The following is a 20,155-nucleotide window of genomic DNA, read 5'->3' on the forward strand; positions in this document are numbered from 1 at the left end:
GCATAGGTGGGTGCCCCAGTAGTTAGCTAGGCATAGGTAGGAGTCCCAGTATAGGTATATGTAGGCATAGGTAGGTGCCCCAGTAGTTAGCTAGGCATAGTTAGGAGTCCCAGTATAGGTAGGTAGGCATAGGTAGGTGTCCCCGTATAGGTAAGTAGGTGCCCCAGTAGTCAGGTAGGCATAGGTAGGTGTCCCAGTATAGATAGTTAAGCAGGGCCTGGCTGGCACAGTAATAGCAATTACCAAGGTCCAGCTGCAACAGATAGGGCTGTATAATGCAGTGACCGTGGGCAACACAAAAAAAAACCAACACATCAGGAGAACATTAGCTCTCAAAAGAGCTGTTGAGGGGTGCTATTTTCGCAATAACAATCAGCCAGGAGCAAGCTAACAAGCCTGAAAGAGCCTAACTAATCTTTCCCTATGAGAGTCTGCCAGCAGCTGTCCCTTCACTAATTAATGCAGGCACACAAGTGAGTGTAAAAGCCAGTGCTGCCTGCCTTTTATAGGGGGGGGGGGGGGTGGCTCCAGAAGAGAGTGTAGCATAATTGGCTACAATGTTCCTGCTGACTGTGATGTAGAGGGTCAAAGTTGACCCTAATGGTGCACTATGGGGGCCAATCGAACTTCCGCAAAAGTTCACCTTAGCTGGCGAACGAGAACCACCGAAAGTTCGCCTGGAACCATTCGCAGCCATCTCTACATGTGATAGAGCTCATGGGCGTCCGCACATATGGCAAAATCGGGCATCTGCCCGACCCTGGCCGCCCGCTGCCCTCCCCTGGCCGAGTGCCCGTGCGGCCAGCAGCGCAGACAAGAGGGAGAGCTATGTGCGGATAGCTGGGAAGGGCGTACGTCTCCCCCCGTTCCCTCACCTTAGGGGGCTCTCCCTCCCTCGCTCTCCCCTCCGGAGTCCGGAACGAAGTGTGCAGCGGCTGGGCAGCGGGCGGAACTTACCTCGTCTCGCTCCTGTGCCGAAAGTTCTGGTGCCGCACTCTGGTCTGGACCAGACCAGAGTAGCGGCTAATCCATCCGGCGCCTGCGACGAGACGAGGTAAGTTCCACCCACTGCCCAGCCGCTGCACACTTCGTTCCGGAGGGGAGAGCGAGGGAGAGAGAGCCCCTTAAGAGGGGGAGACGTCCGCCCTTCCCCACTGTCCGCACATAGCTCTCTCTCTTCTCTGCGCTGCTTCCCTCCTGCTGGGGCACACCTGGCTACTTATTCTGGGGACATATACCCCTGCCTACATATACTGGGCACATATACCCCTGCCTACATATACTGGTCACATATACCCCTGGCTACATATACTGGGACATATACCCCTCGCTATATATACTGGGCACATTACCCCTGCGTACATATACTGGGACATATACCCCTGCCTACATATACTGGGCACATATACCCCTGGCTACATATACTGGGCACATATACCCCTGCTTACATATACTGGGCACATATACCCTTGACTACATATACTGGGCACATATACCTCTGGCTACATATACTGGGGACATATACCCCTGCCTACATATACTGGGGACATATACCTCTGGCTACATATACTGGGCACATATACACCTGCCTACATATACTGGGCACATATACCCCTGGCTATATATACCGGGCACATATACCCCTGCCTACATATACTGGGCACATATACCCCTGCCTACATATACTGGGACATATAACCCTGCCTACATATACTGGGCACATATACCCCTGGCTATATTTACAAGGCACACATACCCCTGGCTATATTCACTAGGCACACATACCCCTGGCTATGTATACTGGGACATATACACCTGCCTATGTATACTGGGCACATATACCCCTGGCTATATATACTGGGCACATATACCCCTGGCTACATATACTGGGGACATATACCCCTGTCTACATATACTGGGACATATACCCCTGGCTATATATACTGGGACATATACACCTGCCTACATATACTGGGACATATACACCTGCCTACATATACTGGGACATATACACCTGCCTACATATACTGGGACATATACACCTGCCTACATATACTGGGACATATACACCTGCCTACATATACTGGAACATATACGCCTGCCTACATATACTGGGCACATATCCCCCTGACTACATATACTGGGCACATATACCCCTGACTATATATACTGGGCACATATACCCCTGCCTACAAATACTGGGCACATATACCTCTGGCTACATATACTGGGCACATATACCCTTGACTACATATACTGGGCACATATACCCTTGACTACATATACTGGGCACATATACCCCTGGCTACATATACTGGGCACATATACCCCTGACTACATATACTGGGGTCATCTATACCTCTGGCTACATATACTGGGGACATATACCGCTGGCTACATATACTGGGGACATATACCCCTGGCTACATATACTGGGCACATATACCCCTGACTACATATACTGGGCACATATACCCCTGACTACATATACTGGGCACATATACCCCTGACTACATATACTGGGCACATATACCCCTGACTACATATACTGGGCACATATACCTCTGGCTACATATACTGGGCACACATACCCTTGGCTACCTGTTCTGGGGACATCTCTACCCCTGGCTACCAGTTCTGCGGACATCTATACCGCTGGCCACGTATTCTGGGGACACCTATAGACCTGGGGCTACCTATTTTTGGGGAACCACTGCTGTCAGATTGAGTGTATTTTGGGGAACTCCTGCCAGGTGAGAGATGTCTACCATATTAAGGGGGCATTCTGCCTATTTTGGTGAAATGCTGTCTATTTATGTGCCTCATGACTGCTGAATTTGACTTGTTGGGGGCCTCATGGTTACTGACTTTGTCTTGTTGGGGGCTTCATGATTTGTTGGGGGCCTCAAGATTGCTGAATTTGTCTTGTTGGGGGCCTCATGATTGCTGAATTTGTCTTGTTGGGGGCCTCATGATTGCTGAATTTGTCTTGTTGGGGGCCTCATGATTGCTGAATTTGTCTTGTTGGAGGCCTCATGATTGCTGAGTTGGTCATGTTGGGGGCCTCATGATTGCTGAATTTGTCTTGATGGGGGGGCCTCATGATTGCTAACTGCGAGACTATAGAAAAAGATGAATCATCATCATATGAGACAAGAGCATTAAACCTACTTTTTCCGCTTTTTAAAACAAAAAATGGAACTGGGAGGTTCTGAAAAAATGAATACATTTTTCAGGAATAGGATGGATGAAATTGTTTATCTTCACAGTTTATTTTCAACTTGGATTTTCCATAATGTTCATGTATGAGTTAAAACGTTTGTATTTAGTTTAAATTGCTGTTGGCACTTTGTGATAGTAAAGTGACTTTGCAGTTTGGACACTCGACCTCCAAAAGGTTCGCCACCACTGTCCTAATCTAATGTCCCACCATTGCTTAGTTCATGTAAACTTGTAGTAGTTCCGGGTGACGGCTGGTTCACTTCCGGTGACGTCACCTGTTCCCCACGTCCTGTATTGCTAGGCTGTTGCTTGGTTACAGCAGGAATGGTTGAATACGTGCTGTACCTAGTTGATGCAGCTGCAGAGTACTTGCTCCTGTAGCAGTAGTGGATGGCGGAACGGATCGAGGATACAGCGCGTGTACATGCTGAGCCGAGTCACAGAGCTGCCAGCCGGAGCTCTGACTCAACCACTGGACTCCAGCCTGATCTTTACCTATTCGTCAGGAACGTGAGTAGAACCATTGTGGACATTTTGTTGCAGGAATTATAGATCGTAACCGCCAAGGCAAACATCAATAACCTATCTGGCTACGTACAGAACTTATAGTGAAGGGGACATACTTTTGTGATGTGATAACCAGCCCTCCACAAGGTACCTATATTGGAACACATCAATCTACTTCACCTCCACTAAGGATTTAAGGACACTGCAATAATATATATCTAGAGTCACAAACAGAGAATATATCATACAGATTCTTCACTCCAGAACCTTTCTATTCAAAGTTTTTTATCCCCACTTTTTATCCCAACTTTTTCATGCACATTGGAAGGTCTGTGTACTTTTGAGCGAGTGGATGATATGTATAGACATTGAACATGAAATATGTATGCAATATTGTGATGTGAAATTGTTTTATTTATGCAACAACTGATAATCTATGTTTTATAAGCATATTTTGGAATAAATTGTGGATATTTTTCATTAAGCTGATTAGTACCCATTATTGGTGAAATTGTTAGACAACATTTTTTAGGCCCAGCGCAACTGTTTTTTTGTTTACTATGGATGTTTGTATTTAGTTTAAATTGCTGTTGGCACTTTGTGATAGTAAAGTGACTTTGCAGTTTGGACACTCGACCTCCAAAAGGTTCGCCACCACTGTCCTAATCTAATGTCCCACCATTGCTTAGTTCATGTAAACTTGTCTCCACCCACGACCACACCCACATTCTGGTTTATGACCACAACCATTTGACGTAGCTAAATTTTTTGGCGCGCTACACGCGCCACACAACACCACCCCAGATTTTCGGCGCGCCGCCCCTCTTTTTCCTCCCCCCTTTTTGCCCCCCCCCCCCCTGAAAAAATTTCTGCGGACGCCCATGATAGAGCTGTTAGGGTCCTCTAGGTAAAGTACCATGTCGTCAGCATACAGGGACACCCTCTCCTCCAGCCCCCCCACATGAAAGCCCTTTAAGTGAGTGTCTTGGCGTAAAGCCGCTGCAATCGGTTCTATGGCTATCACGAAGAGGGCCGGAGAGAGAGGGCACCCCTGCCTTGTGCCTCTATATAAATATATGTCAGAAGAGATCGTCTGACCAATTTTTATATTAGATTTAGGGTTGTTATATATTAACTTGAGCCATGAAACAAATTTGGGGCCAAAGCCGAACTTGTCTAGAGTTGTCCAAAGATCTATCCATTCGACCGAATCAAATGCCTTCTGTATGTCTAGAAATGCAATTGCTCTCGGGTATTTCTCCGGCTTAGGTATTAAAATTACATGTGCTTGAGAAAAGGTTTCTGGTAAGCCGTTGCCCGATAAGCTATGGTTATACAATTTGGTTAGGTGTGGAGCCAATATTCTTATATATCTTTTATAAAATTTGATTGGTATCCCATCTGGGCCTGGGGATTACTGGGAAGGGAAGGATAGAGTTGCATCCACCACTTCCTCCTCCATAATATCTTTATCTATTGCTTGGGATGAGTCTGTATCTAGTGTTGGTACCGTTATCCGAGAAAGGAGACTAGCGAGTTGCGCTTTATCCCCTACAAATTTAGAGGTATATAAGTCCTCTTGGTATCGCTGAAATTGTAACAAAATTGCGGAGGGGGTTAGCTGTTATGTCGCCGGTCTCCAGCCTAATTTCTGGAATGTTTGATTGTTCAGAGGGATTGCGTGCTATATTTGCTAATAATTTCCCGTTTTTGTCCCCTTTCTCAAATGCAGCTTTGTTGTCATTTTGTGAGAGACGTTTTAGTTAGATCAGTCATATGTAAATGTAATAGTCGCTTGCTTTGCATCATGTCAGCACGGTGGCGTAGTGGTTAGCTCTCTCGCCTTGCAGCGCTGGGTCCCTGGTTCGAGTCCCAGCCAGGGCACTATCTGCAAAGAGTTTGTATGTTCTCTCCGTGTCTGCGTGGGTTTCCTCCGGGTACTCCGGTTTCCTCCCACATTCCAAAAACATACAGATAAGTTAATTGGCTCCCCCTAAAATTGGCCCTAGACTACAGTACTTACACTACATAATATAGACATATGGCAATGGTAGGGATTAGATTGTGAGCTCCTTTGAGGGACAGTTAGTGACAAGATATATATATATATATACATTGTACAGCGCTGCGTAATATGTCAGCGCTATATAAATACTAAATAATAATAATAATAATAATAATGATGTCAGAATAGGAGTCATCGTCAGGGGTGGATGCATATGCCGTGGTAGCTTGGTCTTCCTTTTGGGTTAGTTGCGTTAGTGTAAGTTCCTTTCTACAGGCTGAAATCCGATTGATATATTCCCCTCTAATGATGGCTTTGAAAGCATCCCATGTATTTGGGGGGGGGGGGGGGTAGCTACATTAATGTCCCAGTAATTTTGGATTGCTGAGGAAATTGCCTCTCCTATATCTTTATCTGAGATCCATTTTGGGTGGAGTTTCCATATAGATTTATTGCAATACACGCCAAGGTAAAAACTAAGCTCAAGCGGCGCATGGTCAGAGAGTCCGCTGGGTAGGTTTGATGCTGAGTGAACATGTGCTAATAATTCTGTGTTACCAAATGCCAAGTCTATACGGGCAGCAGATCTGTGAGTGGAAGAAAAGTGGGAGAAAGCAATTCTCCCGGAGTTCTTCCATCTTCAGATCTGAGTGAGCGACATAGTATCTACCCATTGTATTAACTAAAGATTTGGCGCTCTGGAGTGGTTTGTGGAGTCTTTTTGGGCTTCTAGTATATCATTAAAGTCTCCTATAAGGAGCAACTTGGCTGGAAGATATTTTTGTAATTTAATCATTATTTGATGTATTAATGTAGTTTGTAATGGGGGAGGGGCATATATTCCTACAATACAGAAAACAACTCCGAAGATTGACATGTGCAGAATAATGTATCTGCCCTCCGAGTCAATATATGAGTGTAGCATTTTGTATGTTAATGTTTTGCTGATTAGGATCGAGACCCCTCTGGAAAATGTAGGATAGGTTGAATGTATAGCCCTGCTCACCCAGGATTTGTGTAATGTTTTCACTATGGGACTATCTAAGTGCGTTCCCTGTAGGATAAGACTATGCGGTTTGTATTTGTGGATGTACTGACACATTAACGATCTCTTGAAAGAGGAGCGTAACCCCCTAACATTCCAAGAGATGATTTTAACCGGTGTTTCGAATTTTTTAGTATCAAAATTATCAATACATGTGAGTTGAATTTGAAAGAGATTTTGCATATCACAGGCAATTGAACAATGGGATATTTCAGAATGTATACAGATGTAGCATGGGAATTACAAGCATAAAGAAACTTCTTCTTATACATATAAACAAATAAACAGTACCCTGCTGCGGTAATAAACCCAAACATGAACAAAAAAAAACAATTACCACAGCTTCTTCCCTAACTTATATAACACCCAGGTACCTAGATCCGTTCCAGACCTCAGGTATCTATGTAAGTCAGGACAATACCTGTGTGTGGGGCTGATGGTGAGAGATAAGCAGCTCCGCTGCCCAGCAGCACCCTGTTGTGCATTCCTACCAGGAGTCAGATAACTTTAATATTGGCAGTTAACATTTCTGTTAAATTGCTGGAATAATTATATCATATATACATATACTGCTTGACTGTATCACAGCGGCTGCTCTGCTGTGTCCTGTAAGCATGTGTGTTTGTCAAGGCTGCCTGACTGGCAGTCCCTGCTGCTGCCTCACACACATTATGCTCTTTGTCCATCCGTGGTCCGTCCACTCAGGCCTGCCTACGTCCATTCCCTGTGACTGGCAGCTCAAGTCTCTGGGTCTGGGGTCAGTAGTCTCCCAGAGTCTGGCTACTACCCAAATGTCTGGCTTGGCTGGCAGGGGAGGGAGCAGAGATAAAGGTGGGGGCCACACAAGGTAAACACTGTACCTCTGGAAGCGCTGGGGAAATCACTATTCAAAGCGTTTTTTCAAGCAGTTTGCAATTTTTCCTATACCTTTCATTGAGTCAAATTGCCCCAAAAATGGTACAGGGCCAAGCAGGCAACGCTTTGCTGAGCGGATCGGAATCAAACCGCTCAGATATGAACACTCTCATAGGGAATCATTGCACAAGTGCTTTTAGGTCAATTTTGAAAATCACCAGCGCTTAAAAAAAGGCGAAAATGCCTTAGGTGTGAACAAGTCCTAAAAGCTTTGGGAATGGATTTACCGGGGGTCATTTAAGGTCAGAATTAGCTAATGCTTTAATTTCTGTTGCCCCCCACCCATACCTCTTTATTGCGGGCTCTAGATAGATAGATAGATAGATAGATAGATAGATAACATACAAACAATATACAAACTACATACCTATATACTATGTAATAACGCTACACCTACAGTATTGTACACAAAAGATTAAGGTATGGTATGTATTCACCACAAGGTCAAACAGAAGATGGATCAGGGAACCCATGGCAAATGCGACCTGACAAGCGATCATCATTCCTCGATCCATCTTCTACCACAGGTACACACGACGGGTGCAACACGATCGCGGCACTTTGCGCGAGAGTCTACAGGGATCTGAGCGATCGTCCGTGATGAGATCCGTCATGATGGTCGCATACGCTGCACATCATGAAAAATTGATCATGCAATCAGGAGACTGTACCCATGATTAACGAAATCGCAGTTTGTCGCGTGAAAAAAGTTGCTGCAAAAATCGCATCGTGGGTATGGACCTTTACAATATACAAATCTACACTATACTGTAATTAGAGATGGCTCGAACCTCCGATTTTAGGTTTGCGAACCTCGAACGCAAACTTCCGAAAAAGTTTGGGTTCGCACGAACTTGCGAACCGGCAATAGACTTTAATGGGGAGGCGAACTTTGAAAATTACAAACATTTATGCTGGCCACAAAAGTGATGGAAAAGATGTTTCAAGGGGTCTAACACCTGGAGGGGGGCATGGTGGAGTGGGATACACGCCAAAAGTTCTGGGGGGAAAATCCGGATTTGATGCACAGCAGCGTTTTAAGGGCAGAAATCACATTGCATGCTAAATTGGAGGCCTAAAGTACTTTAAAACAGCTTGCATGTGTATACATCAATCAGGTAGTGTTATTAGTGTACTGCTTCACATTGACAGACCAAACTCACTGTGTAACGCACCACAAACAGCTGTTTGTGTAGTGACGGCCGTGCTGGACTGGTGCGCACCATGGCGAGATTGCTCTTCCTCAGTGATGTCAGGTACTGTCTGATCAACTTTCGATGGTTCTTTCTCTACCATTGTTAAAGCTTACATCTATTTTTTTTAAATTACTTTTTCTGCTGGCTGTACAGTACCTTCAACGAGAATTTCTTAGTACCATGGTGACCACGGGTAATGGCCGGGGAAACAGGGCTCTATTCCGGTCCGGAGTGGGAGCCTGAGAAACGGCTACCACCACACATCCAAGGAAGGACCCAAATGTGCTGTCTAAGTAATGTACCTGCCCTGACCGTGCTTTGCAGGCCAGGTATCTGTGGTCAGATGGACCCTTGACCCAATGCTGTGTGCCAGAGAATTACACCACTTGCCTTTCAACATCACGGTACAGTTTGGGTATCGCCTTTTTCGAAAATAATTGTTGCCTGGTATCTTCCACTGCGGTGTCCAAATCACCACAAATTTTCGGAAGGCCTCAGAGTCCACCAGCTGGTATGGTAACAGCTGGTGAGCTAACAGTTCCGCCAAGCCAGCTGTCAGACGCCGGGCAAGGAGGTGACTGACAGACATTGGCTTCTTCCACTCAAAGATTTCCTTAATGAACACCTGGCTGCTGCTGTGGGCAAAGGAGCAGGAACGGCTACCACCACTCATCCATGGAAGGCAGCAGGCATGCTGTGGGCAAAGGAGCAGGAACGGCTACCACCACACATCCAAGGAAGGCAGAAGGCACAGCACGCAAGTCCTGAATCAGGGAGGTAGTGACAAAAAATAACAATACAGGAGGACTCTTTCGGGGTCCTGCTGTATATGAGACAAATCAACTTTAAATCCAAGTGAAAGGTATGCACTGACTGCCAGGTATAATACAATGTGCAGTCACAGATGCAGTGAAAGGTATGCAGTGACTGCAAACAGCTGTTTGTGTAGTGACGGCCATGCTGGACTGGTGCGCACCATGGCGAGAGTGCAAGCGATAGCAGTTTTCAAGCCCATATGGTCGCCGGGCTGAGGTAGCTCAATGACAGAACTACAGTGACTGTCCAGCTGATAGAATTTGGTCTGTCCACAATGAAGCAACAACCTTATTATCTTGGGTGTGCCCCCTCTCCCCCCTCCCCCCCCCCCGAGATACTCATATAGCCGGCGGTCATTGCTTCATTGTGATACGCAAGCCCCTTCATGAGGTAATTCAATCCAAGGACCGCACTCACGTCAGAGGGTATGCTGGTGCCGGGCCCCAAGGCCATAAGTCACAGTAGTCATGAAGGAGTCCGCACACAGACTTCACGGAGCAATTTCCATCAATTTATTGTCCCATCACATGTGTGTAAATACATAGTCTGACCTGCATAGGCCGACGATCGTTTCGGGGCCACTCAGGGTCCCCTTTATCAAGGCAGATAGCAGCAAAGACAAATACATTGTGTCCATACAAAAACCACAATAAATACCCCCCAAACAGAGATTACTGATCCCACCCATAGGCGTTCCCATCAATCGATAAAACGTTACATTTTCAAAATACAACATTGTGCAATGCTATTTGGCTCACCCCGTTGTCAATCAGTCTGCCCCTCTCCAGGATTCCATCAGCCGCGCTGTAAACTCCCACACGCCGCTCATCTTCCGTGAACATCATGGGCGTCATGCTCGGCATGATGCCCAGCCAATCAGCCACTCCGAGAACACACCAATCCAAACGCAACAGCGTCACACGCACGCACCTCCACATCGTCACAGGGCATACCAATGTACGCCATGACGTGTGCATAGCCCAGCCGCGCAATGCAGTCTCAAAGGGGCGTGTCATCATAACGTCACATAGTAACGAAAGTTCACACGGCCACATCACATTGAATTCTACGCGCATGCGTGCGCTTCATATCGCGTTGCCATAGCAACAGGTCACAACCCACCGGGTACTGACCCGTTGGCAATGCCAAAATAGGACCTCACAAGCGCAAAATCCTCCAAATGGATACCTGGACTATAGAGCCTAGCAGACTGAGGGACTAAACTGATATGAAAAAAAGGACTAAACTGTTATGTAGAAAACTTCCACCATAACCCGTCCAGTCACCTGCTGCCAAATTACATGCACATATTCATATTGATGGAGAAAAAGGATATACTGCAGGAGATATCAAGACAACCATTAAAGTGCACGTGACCACCCTACAAAATATATATAAACATTCATAAAAAATATTAAAAACAACTTGTTGCAACAAAACATAATAAAAAGACACATCATCGCTCACCCAAGAAGCAAGCAAGCCCATTATTGCTGTTGAGGCCATTAGGCTTGACAGTATTCAATGTAAAGATCCAAAACGCCTCCCTTTGCAGTAGACGCTTTTTGCGATCCCCACCCCGTCTAGGGGCCATTACCTGTTCAATGGCCATCCCCCTTAAACTGTGCATGCTGTGCCCAGCCTCCAAGAAATGCAATGCGACCGGTTTGGTGGCATCGGGTTTCCTACCCTTCCCCTCTGCCTCAAGTGCCATTTTGATGTCACTGCGATGCCTCTGAAATCGTTTCTTGTATGGCCCCGTGGTCTTCCCAACATAGGCAAGGCCACAGGGACACTTCAAGAGATAGACCACAAAGTCAGAGTCACAGTTAAGATATTGCTTAATATTGTACTTCTGACAAGTATGGGGATGTACAAAGTACCCTCCTGTGTTCAGTGCTGTGCACACATTGCATTTAAAACACTTGTAACACCCAGTTCTATGAGATAACACCACTTGGGGTTTGGCATATTTCTGCCAGGGGTCAGCCTCCACTAGTCTAGATCTAAGATTAGGGCATGACCTATAGGAATGCAGAGGTTTTTTCTTTATCAGATTCGGAAGAGACTTGTCTCCTGTTAATATTGGTAAATGAGTCTCGACGACACGCTGTATCCCCCTAGATGCAAGACTGTACGTCTGCACAAAGGGAATTCCCGTCTCTCTATTGCGCTCCCGTCGGTCCAAGCCTCTCCATCTGTCCTCTGCCTTACCCAAGGCAACCTTCAAGATGTCATCAGGGTAACCCCTCTCCCTGAACCTGCGTGTCATCAGAGAGAGCTGAGTCAACCGGTCGGACGCATCGTTACAAATTCGCAGCACCCTAAGATACTGTGACACAGGTAGGGAATTTTTCAAATGTTCAGGATGGAAGCTTTCATACCTCAACAAACTATTACGATCCGTTGGCTTTTGATACAAAGTCGTACGAAAACCCCAGTCCTCAATGATGACACGCACGTCCAAAAATGTGACACTGGTAGGGGACCATTCAGGATTGAACACAATCCCATTGGTCAAGCCATTCAAGAACCCGATAAATGCTGTCAGGGCACTCTCATCACCCCTCCAGACCAGGAAGATGTCGTCAATAAACCTCAGCCACTTGACGACACCCTCCTGGAATGGTGCACTCGGGAAAATCATAGTCTCCTCAAGAAAACCCACAAAAAGGTTTGCAAATGCAGGGGCTGCCGAACTTCCCATGGCAGTCCCCCTGCATTGTCTAAACCACATATTTTCAAACTTAAAACAATTATTTTCCAAAATCAATTCAAGACAACTAAGAATGAACTCAGCAGGTAGACATTCCTGTTGAACATCAGGTTCCAGACCCTTAATCAAGAAATGTCTAATAGCAGCAAGTCCTTCCCTTCATGAGGTAAGGTAATAATCACGAAGGGGAATTGACACATGTACATGCCTTTTGTTTTGATGTTGCAGCTGCAGTGCAGCCAAAAAAATTAGGCAGGCATGTACACACAACAGAAACAATTGTTATTGGTTTTGTTAGCGGCCGCTGCTAGCAGCGACCTTAAAAATTCAGGAATCCGCCTGGAGTCCTGGACCCTGTTGGTGGTGGCAGAGAAGGCAGTCAAGCGGCCTACAGGCAGAGATGCTGTGTGGGGACTGACTTAGTCTTCGGGCGGGCAGTAGCCCTCCGGGATCCATGCCTCATTCATTTTGATAAAGGTGAGGTACTGAACACTTTTTTGACCTAGGCGACTTCTCTTCTCAGTGACAATGCCTCCAGCTGCGTTGAAGGTCCTTTCTGACAGGACGCTTGAGGCAGGGCAGAAAGGACAGAAGTTGGATGGCAAATTGTGACAGCTCTAGCCACAGGTCAAGCCTGCGCACCCAGTAGTCCAGGGGTTCATCGCTGCTCATAGTGTCTACATGCACACTTAAGGCCAGGTAGTCGGCTACCTTCCGGTCTAGGCGTTGGTGGAGGGTGGCTCCGGAAGGGCTAAGGCGAGACGTTGGACGAAAGAATGTCCGCATGTCCGACATCACCATGAGATCGCTAGAGCGTCCTGTCCTTTCCTGCATGGACATGGGTGGAGGAGGAAGATTACAGGCAGTGGCACCGTTATTCCATTGTGCTGTGACATCACCCTTAAACGCACTGTAGAGCATAGTTGCCAGCTTGTTCTGCAAGTGCTGCATCCTTTCTGCCTTCAGGTGAGTTGGTAACATCTCCGCCACTTTGTGCCTATGCCGAGGGTCTAGTAGCGTGGCCACCCAGTAATTGTCATTCCCCTTGAGTTTTTTTATACGGGAGTCCCTCAAAAGGCTGGACAGCATGAAAGCCGCCATCTGCACAAATTTGGATGCAGATGTACTATCCATCTCCTCTTGCTCTTCCTCAGTGATGTCAGATAAGTTCTCCTCCTCCCCCCAGCCACGAACAGTACCATGGGAAAGTTGAGCAGCACAAGCCCCCTGCGACGCCTGCTGCGGTTGTTCTTCCACTTCCTTCTCCGCAAAAAAAAAAAAAAAAAACACCTTCTGTGACGAGCATTACGGAAAGTCGTGCGCAAGCGCCAACGATTTTCGTATGGTCGTGCACAATTACTATCAGTCGTGTGTAAATGTACAATAGATGTCCTTTTTCCTCTCTTCTTACTGAGAGCAACAGTAACCTTCCCCCACATCCTGTGTCAGGAAAGAATGTCACAAGTGGCCAACTCCCCTGCCGAGAAGCCATTTGGCTACACAGCTCATCTTCCCCCAAAAGAAAAACCAGCTCGAACCAGTGAGCTAAAAATTCCCTCCAAGCTCATAGCCTCAAACAAAGGGAATGTTACTTTATTAATAATTCAAAATAGGTTTGGCACAGCAAGACAAAAAACACATTTCCTGATACCTAGAAATCAGTTCTATCATTCACATGAATTATAATTTTCTAGCTATCAGGAATCAATAGAGAAACCACTTTATCCGGCCTGTGTAGAGCGCATGCGATAGAATAGGCATGTATAGCCTCGTTTGATACAGGGTCGCAAGCCGCTTATGAATATAGTCTCGGATTTGCGATGCGCCAATCTGGGGCGGAGTTACACAGATTATTAATAATCGGTACATTTCTTGCTCTGAGTCTGGGGGGCGGCAACCTGCTGATTAGGAGGTAAACCCGCCTTAAACACACCTACTTTCCAGGTAGTGACAGCCCCAAAACTCAGGTCCTAAAAAAATGGGGCGGGACCAAACCTGCCCAGTTCTCCAAATTCCATCGACCAGGAACGTTCATGCAGGCGTTTAAGGAGAGCCAGCGCCTGCACTGCTCAAGGACTCTAAACCTGAATGCCTACTTTTAAACTGGACTCTGTTTCTTCATTCTCCAAATAGACTATCAGCCATAACTAAGTAAGAATTTTCTGATCTTATTCCCTTTTATTTTTAAGCTCTGTGTGTATATGTTAATTGGTGTATATAACTGTATGTAATGCATTTTTGTTATTAAACGTTTTAAAAATCGTTTAGCGGTTATGACCTGTTGCTGAACATACACAATCGTACCTATTCTCCTGAAATCGCTACCCTGTGTTTAATAGAAGTGTGCCTTTATAACCCGTATGCGAGAACCCGGCCCAGATATAACGATCTGACCCAGGTTCCTGCATACTGCTAGGGGTTAATAGAGCATTCTCCAAGTCCTAGTATAATTACAGTAGCGGGCTGTGTAACTCGCTTGGTGGCAGATCTTTGAATTGTATGTGTGAGGTGAATCCGTTGGCATCCGAACATTCCCTTCATGAGTCAGTTCATCAAATCGCGGACGCGGGTTACCCTTCGTGATGAACAAATGACCGTGTGAGAGGATTTCTGACGCTGATCGATTTGCCCCATCCGCAGACCGGCCTTGCGGTCTGTGACACCTTCCTCATCATCTGACTCCTCTTCCCCACACGACTCTTCCTCCTCCTCCTCCTCCTCCCCCCTCTGTGCTGCTGCAGGTGTTGAGGAAACATCTGGTTCTGCTGAGAATTGATCCCACAACTCTTCCTCCTGTTCCTGTTCTTGTTCTTGCTCCTCCACAGCTTGATCCACCACTCTACACACGGCACGCTCCAGGATGAAAGCATATGGGATCAAGTCACTGATGGCGCCTTCACTGCGACTCCTCAAACGGCCGCATGAGCCTGCAGGCATTTCGCATGCGTGTCCAGTACTTCGGCAAGAACATCCCCATCTCCCCAGAGCATGTCCTTTGACTGTAGTTGTAGAGATACTGTTTGACGGCTTTCTCCTGTTGTAGCAGGCGGTTAAACATCAGGAGTAGAGATGTCGCGAACCTCTGATTTTCGGTTCGCGAACTTCCGCGGAAGGTTCGGTTCGCGGAAAAGTTCGCGAACCGCAATAGACTTCAATGGGGAGGCGAACTTTGAAAAATAGAAAAAATTATGCTGGCCACAAAAGTGATGGAAAAGATGTTTCAAGGGGTCTAACACCTGGACGGGGGCATGGCGGAGTGGGATACATGCCAAAAGTCCTGGGGAAAAATCTGGATGTGACGCAAAGCAGCGTTTTAAGGGCAGAAATCACATTGAATGCTAAATTGCAGGCCTAACCTGCTTTAAAACATCTTGCATGTGTATACATCAATCAGGGAGTGTAATTAGAGTACTGCTTCACACTGACACACCAAACTCACTGTGTAACGCACCGCAAACAGCTCTTTGTGTAGTGACGGCCATGCTGGACTACTGCGCAACATGGCGAGATTGCTCTTCCTCACTCAGTGATATCAGGTAATGTGTGACTTCCTTCTCAACTTTCCATGGCATTGTTAAAAAGCTTACGTTTTGTTTTTAAATTACATTTTCTACTTGCTGTGTACTTGTTCAGTACCGCTACAATGAGAATCCTGTGGAGGCGGGCAAGTCTGCCATTGTGACCCCGGGTAATGGCCGGGGAATGAGGGGTTTGAATCCGGTGTGGAGCCTGAGCAACGGCTACCACTACACATCCAAGGAGGGCAGCGGGCAGGCATGCACGCTCGCCCGCCCCGAGGTAGTGACCAAAAATAACAATACAGGAGGCGGACTTTTGAGGCCCTGCTGTGTATTTGAAATGAATGTACTTTAAATCCTTGAATGAGAACCAGTTATGGCGGGCAAAGATGACACCACATTCCTTTCACGAGAATCACATGGAGCCGGGCAAGTCTGCCATTTGTGACCCCGGATAATGGCCGGGGAATGAGGGATGGAATCCGGTGTGGAGCCTGAGAAACGGCTACCACTACACATCCAAGGAGGGCAGCAGGCAGGCATGCACGCCCGCCCCAAAGTAGTGACCAAAAATAACAATACAGGAGGCGAACTTTCGAGGCCCTGCTGTGTATTTGAAATGAATTAACTTTAAATCCTTTAACGGGAATCCGTTATGGAGGGCAAGTCTGCCATTGTCACCGCGTGGAATGAAGGTTGGATTCTGGCCCGAAGTGGGAGCCTGCTGAGACCCATGCTGTAGCTGTAACGTAAAAGTCAAGGAAAATGGGGGATTGGGCGGCATATGCAATAAACTCAGACAAACTGGTTAGTTGTAAAAATACAAAAATACTTTAATTAATTACTTGTGCAAAAAACATTAAAAAGGTATCGCACACAAAATGCAGCCAGACACTCAGCACCACCACAACTCATGTATCCTCATATACCCATTCCTAGCTGTGACCACCTATTGTGGTCAGGGATCCCCAAAAAAAAAAGGAAATTTCAATTGTGGCCAGTCCAGTATGACAAAAAAATAAATGTCAAATTCAATCCCAGCAATAGTGTAAGCTGCAGAAGAAAGCGGTTTGGTAGCAAGCTGTTAGAAGGTATATATGCAGGAAAAGTATATGACCCAGGAGCCAGGGCCTACCTTCGGGTTAGTGAAAAGAGCTCATGCAAGTAGTTACAGCAGATAATGCACCCATGCCATATAAGCGACAGTTCGTACTGCAACAGAAACAGAAAGGAATGGACTTGTATACTGTACCCACTCCAAGCAGCAGATGGTGACACGAAGAGGCTTGGATTCCTGGTCTCTCAACCCACTGCCGGAGCTCACGGCTAGGGGAGAGACACTAGAGTTCCAGGAGTCGGCTTGTCATATGATAGATTCCTCAGTGTGTCCGTTTCCGCAACAGCAAATGTGTAACAGGACCAGGGATTGCCAAGGAGAGTCAGCAGCATGCAACAAACCCCCGCAAACAAAATGACTTTCTGCAGTAGCTGGTGCAAGGCAGGACTGGAGGTTACCAAAGATTGCCAGCGGCGGACAACAAACCCCAGCAGCCAGTGGGGGGCAGAGGCAGAGAGCAGCAGAGGACAGGTCTGGCTAGCATCGTGTGCGAGGTCCGTGACACGCCAGGTGCCCTGACATGTTTCGCCGGGACTTCCGGCTTTCTCAAAGGGAGGCGTGGTAGGCGTCACATCCGTGCCCTGCCTAAATACACACACGCAGCCATTCACAACAGGCAAGCGTGTGCGTCATCCAACCCAGGGAGGCCACCACCAATCCAGCACTATGGGGCGGAGCTGGGAACAAATGTAAACAGCTCCGGCGTGTGATACTCACGCGCGCAGATGGTAAATAGTGGAGGACGGTAAGAGGCTGTAACTGGGCGATGCGAGCAGACAGCACATGCGCGCCTAACATACATATACTTCGCAACTAAATATTCCCACTACTCTCAAATAGAGGAAGGGATTTAGAAAAGTAGAAAAATTAATACAAAAATTATATAAGACAATAATATATATATCTAGAATTTGTCAAATTAGAGCCAGCATGAACAAACCCTTTTATTAGATATAACTAGGGGTATCATGAAAAACAGCCTGAATCTCAGGTCGGGTAACCCCAATATAAATGCTGAACTAGCAAACAAAAATCAATAATTCAATAGCAAACATGCTGTGTGCAGGGGTGCCGCAGAGGGAGGACCAAAGCCCCAACAGCAATCGGAGCCAAACGTCAACAGACACAGGGCTGCCCTGACCGTGCTTTGCAGACCAGGCATCTGGACCCTTGAGCCAGCGGAAGACAAACCAAGTCGAAAGCATTTCAAAAGAATGTTTTACGGAGGGCAAGTTTTGTTGGCATTTTTGTAAATTGTTTGAAAATGTAGATGGTTGTATTTTTAAATAGTTTGAAAGTTTAGATGGTTGTATTTTTAAATTGTTTGAAAGTTTAGATGGTTGTATTTTTAAATTGGTTGAAAGTTTAGATGGTTGTATTTTTAAATTGTTTAAGTGTAGCCATTCTTCCTCCCCCCAGCCACGAACAATACCATGGGAACGTGGAGCAGCAGAAGCCCCCTGTGACGGCTGCTGCGGTTGTTCTCCACGGCTTGTCTTTTGAGGGGGTGCTGCTTTTCCTCAGGTGTTCTTGCCATAGCTGTTTGTGCCTTCTCTCCAGGTTCCTTCGTAAAGCACTTTTCCCTACGTGACAGTTGGCCTTTCCACGGCTCAATTTTTGCTGGCAGAGACACTAGATGGCTTTGCTCCGATCTGAGACACACACGTTAAAAAATTTCCAAACCGCTGAGCCCCCCTGGGCTGATGGCGCTATGGTGGCAGCAGCAGCTGACGTTGAAGGACATGTTGGCTGTCTGGCCATAGCGGGCGATACATGGCGCCGGACACTGCCCCCAGCTGTTTCTGAGGACGAGCTCCCTCTGCTTCTATCATGGAGTCGTCTCCTCCTAGTCCTCTCTGACTCCTCCTCTGAACTGTCCCCCTGGTCATCTCCTCTACCGGGAACATATGTGGTATCCGTATAATCGTCATCATAATCCTCCTGGCCAGCTGCACTTTCCTCAGACACCTCCTCAACTGCACCAACTTCAGGTGTTTCATCAGCCCCCTCCACACACGTTACGTCCATACTATCGCCACCTAACTCAGACGTAGGAGGTGGTGTACCTGCGCCTTCTTCTTGTTGTTGCAGTAGTGGCTGTGAATCGGTGATTTCACCACCACCAAATAACTCCTGCGAAGTGTCAAATGCAGCGGATGTGGTGTTTGTTGTAGCGCTGGTGGCTGCGGGAGATGAGGTGTTCTGTGTTAAATACTCAATCACCTCCTCACAATTTTGGGAAGTGATGGCACGTGCCTTCTTCTGAGCATTGTATTTTGGGGCAGGTCCGCACGAAATCACAGCAACACCACCTCGCACAGACCTGCAGGTGCCTGGTGGCCTTCCTCTGGGTCTGCCTCTACCTCTTCCTCTACCTGGTTTGTCCATTTTGTCCATCTCGGGGGGATGCTAGGTATATGCAGTGAGCTGGGTTCACTGAACAGTAAAGGTACTAGGATGCAGTGAGGTGGGTTCACTCAACACAACGGGTAGTAGGATGCAGTGAGCTGGGTTCACTGAACAGTAAAGGTTCTAGGATGCGGTGAGGTGGGTTCACTCAACACAACAGGTAGTAGGTATATGCAGTGAGCTGGGTTCACTCAACACTACAGGTAGTTATGTGCAGTGATGAGGTGGGTTAAGTAAACACAACAGGTAGTAGTAGGATGCAGTGAGCTGGGTTCACTCAACACAACAGGTAGTAGGTATATGCAGTGAGCTGGGTTTACTCAACACTACGGGTAGTTATGTGCAGTGATGAGGTGGGTTAAGTAAACACAACAGGTATTAGGTGTATGCAGTGAGCTGTGTTCACTCAACACTACAGGTAGTTATGTGCAGTGATGAGGTGGGTTAAGTAAACACAACAGGTAGTAGGTATATGTAGTGAGCTGGGTTCACTCAACACTACAGGTAGTTATGTGCAGTGATGAGGTGGGTTAAGTAAACACAACAGGTAGTAGTAGGATGCAGTGAGCTGGGTTCACTCAACACAACAGGTAGTAGTAGGTATATGCAGTGAGCTGGGTTCACTCAACACTACAGGTAGTTATGTGCAGTGATGAGGTGGGTTAAGTAAACACACCAGGTAGTAATAG

General features: G+C 46.7%; 1 long non-coding RNA gene across 1 annotated transcript in view; it reads right to left on the reverse strand.

Annotated features, from left to right (window-relative positions):
• The window catches only part of LOC137546937 (uncharacterized), a 71,928-nt gene extending 64,661 nt beyond the window's left edge, over positions 1 to 7,267 (reverse strand). Inside the window, exon 1 of the long non-coding RNA XR_011026403.1 lies at positions 7,201 to 7,267. This is a non-coding gene — a long non-coding RNA (uncharacterized lncRNA). The remainder of the gene's footprint in view (positions 1 to 7,200) is intronic.
• Positions 7,268 to 20,155: the final 12,888 nt, after the last annotated feature.

The sequence above is a fragment of the Hyperolius riggenbachi genome, chromosome 2 (genome assembly GCF_040937935.1).
Source record: "Hyperolius riggenbachi isolate aHypRig1 chromosome 2, aHypRig1.pri, whole genome shotgun sequence".
In the NCBI taxonomy this organism is placed as follows: Eukaryota; Metazoa; Chordata; class Amphibia; order Anura; family Hyperoliidae; genus Hyperolius; species Hyperolius riggenbachi.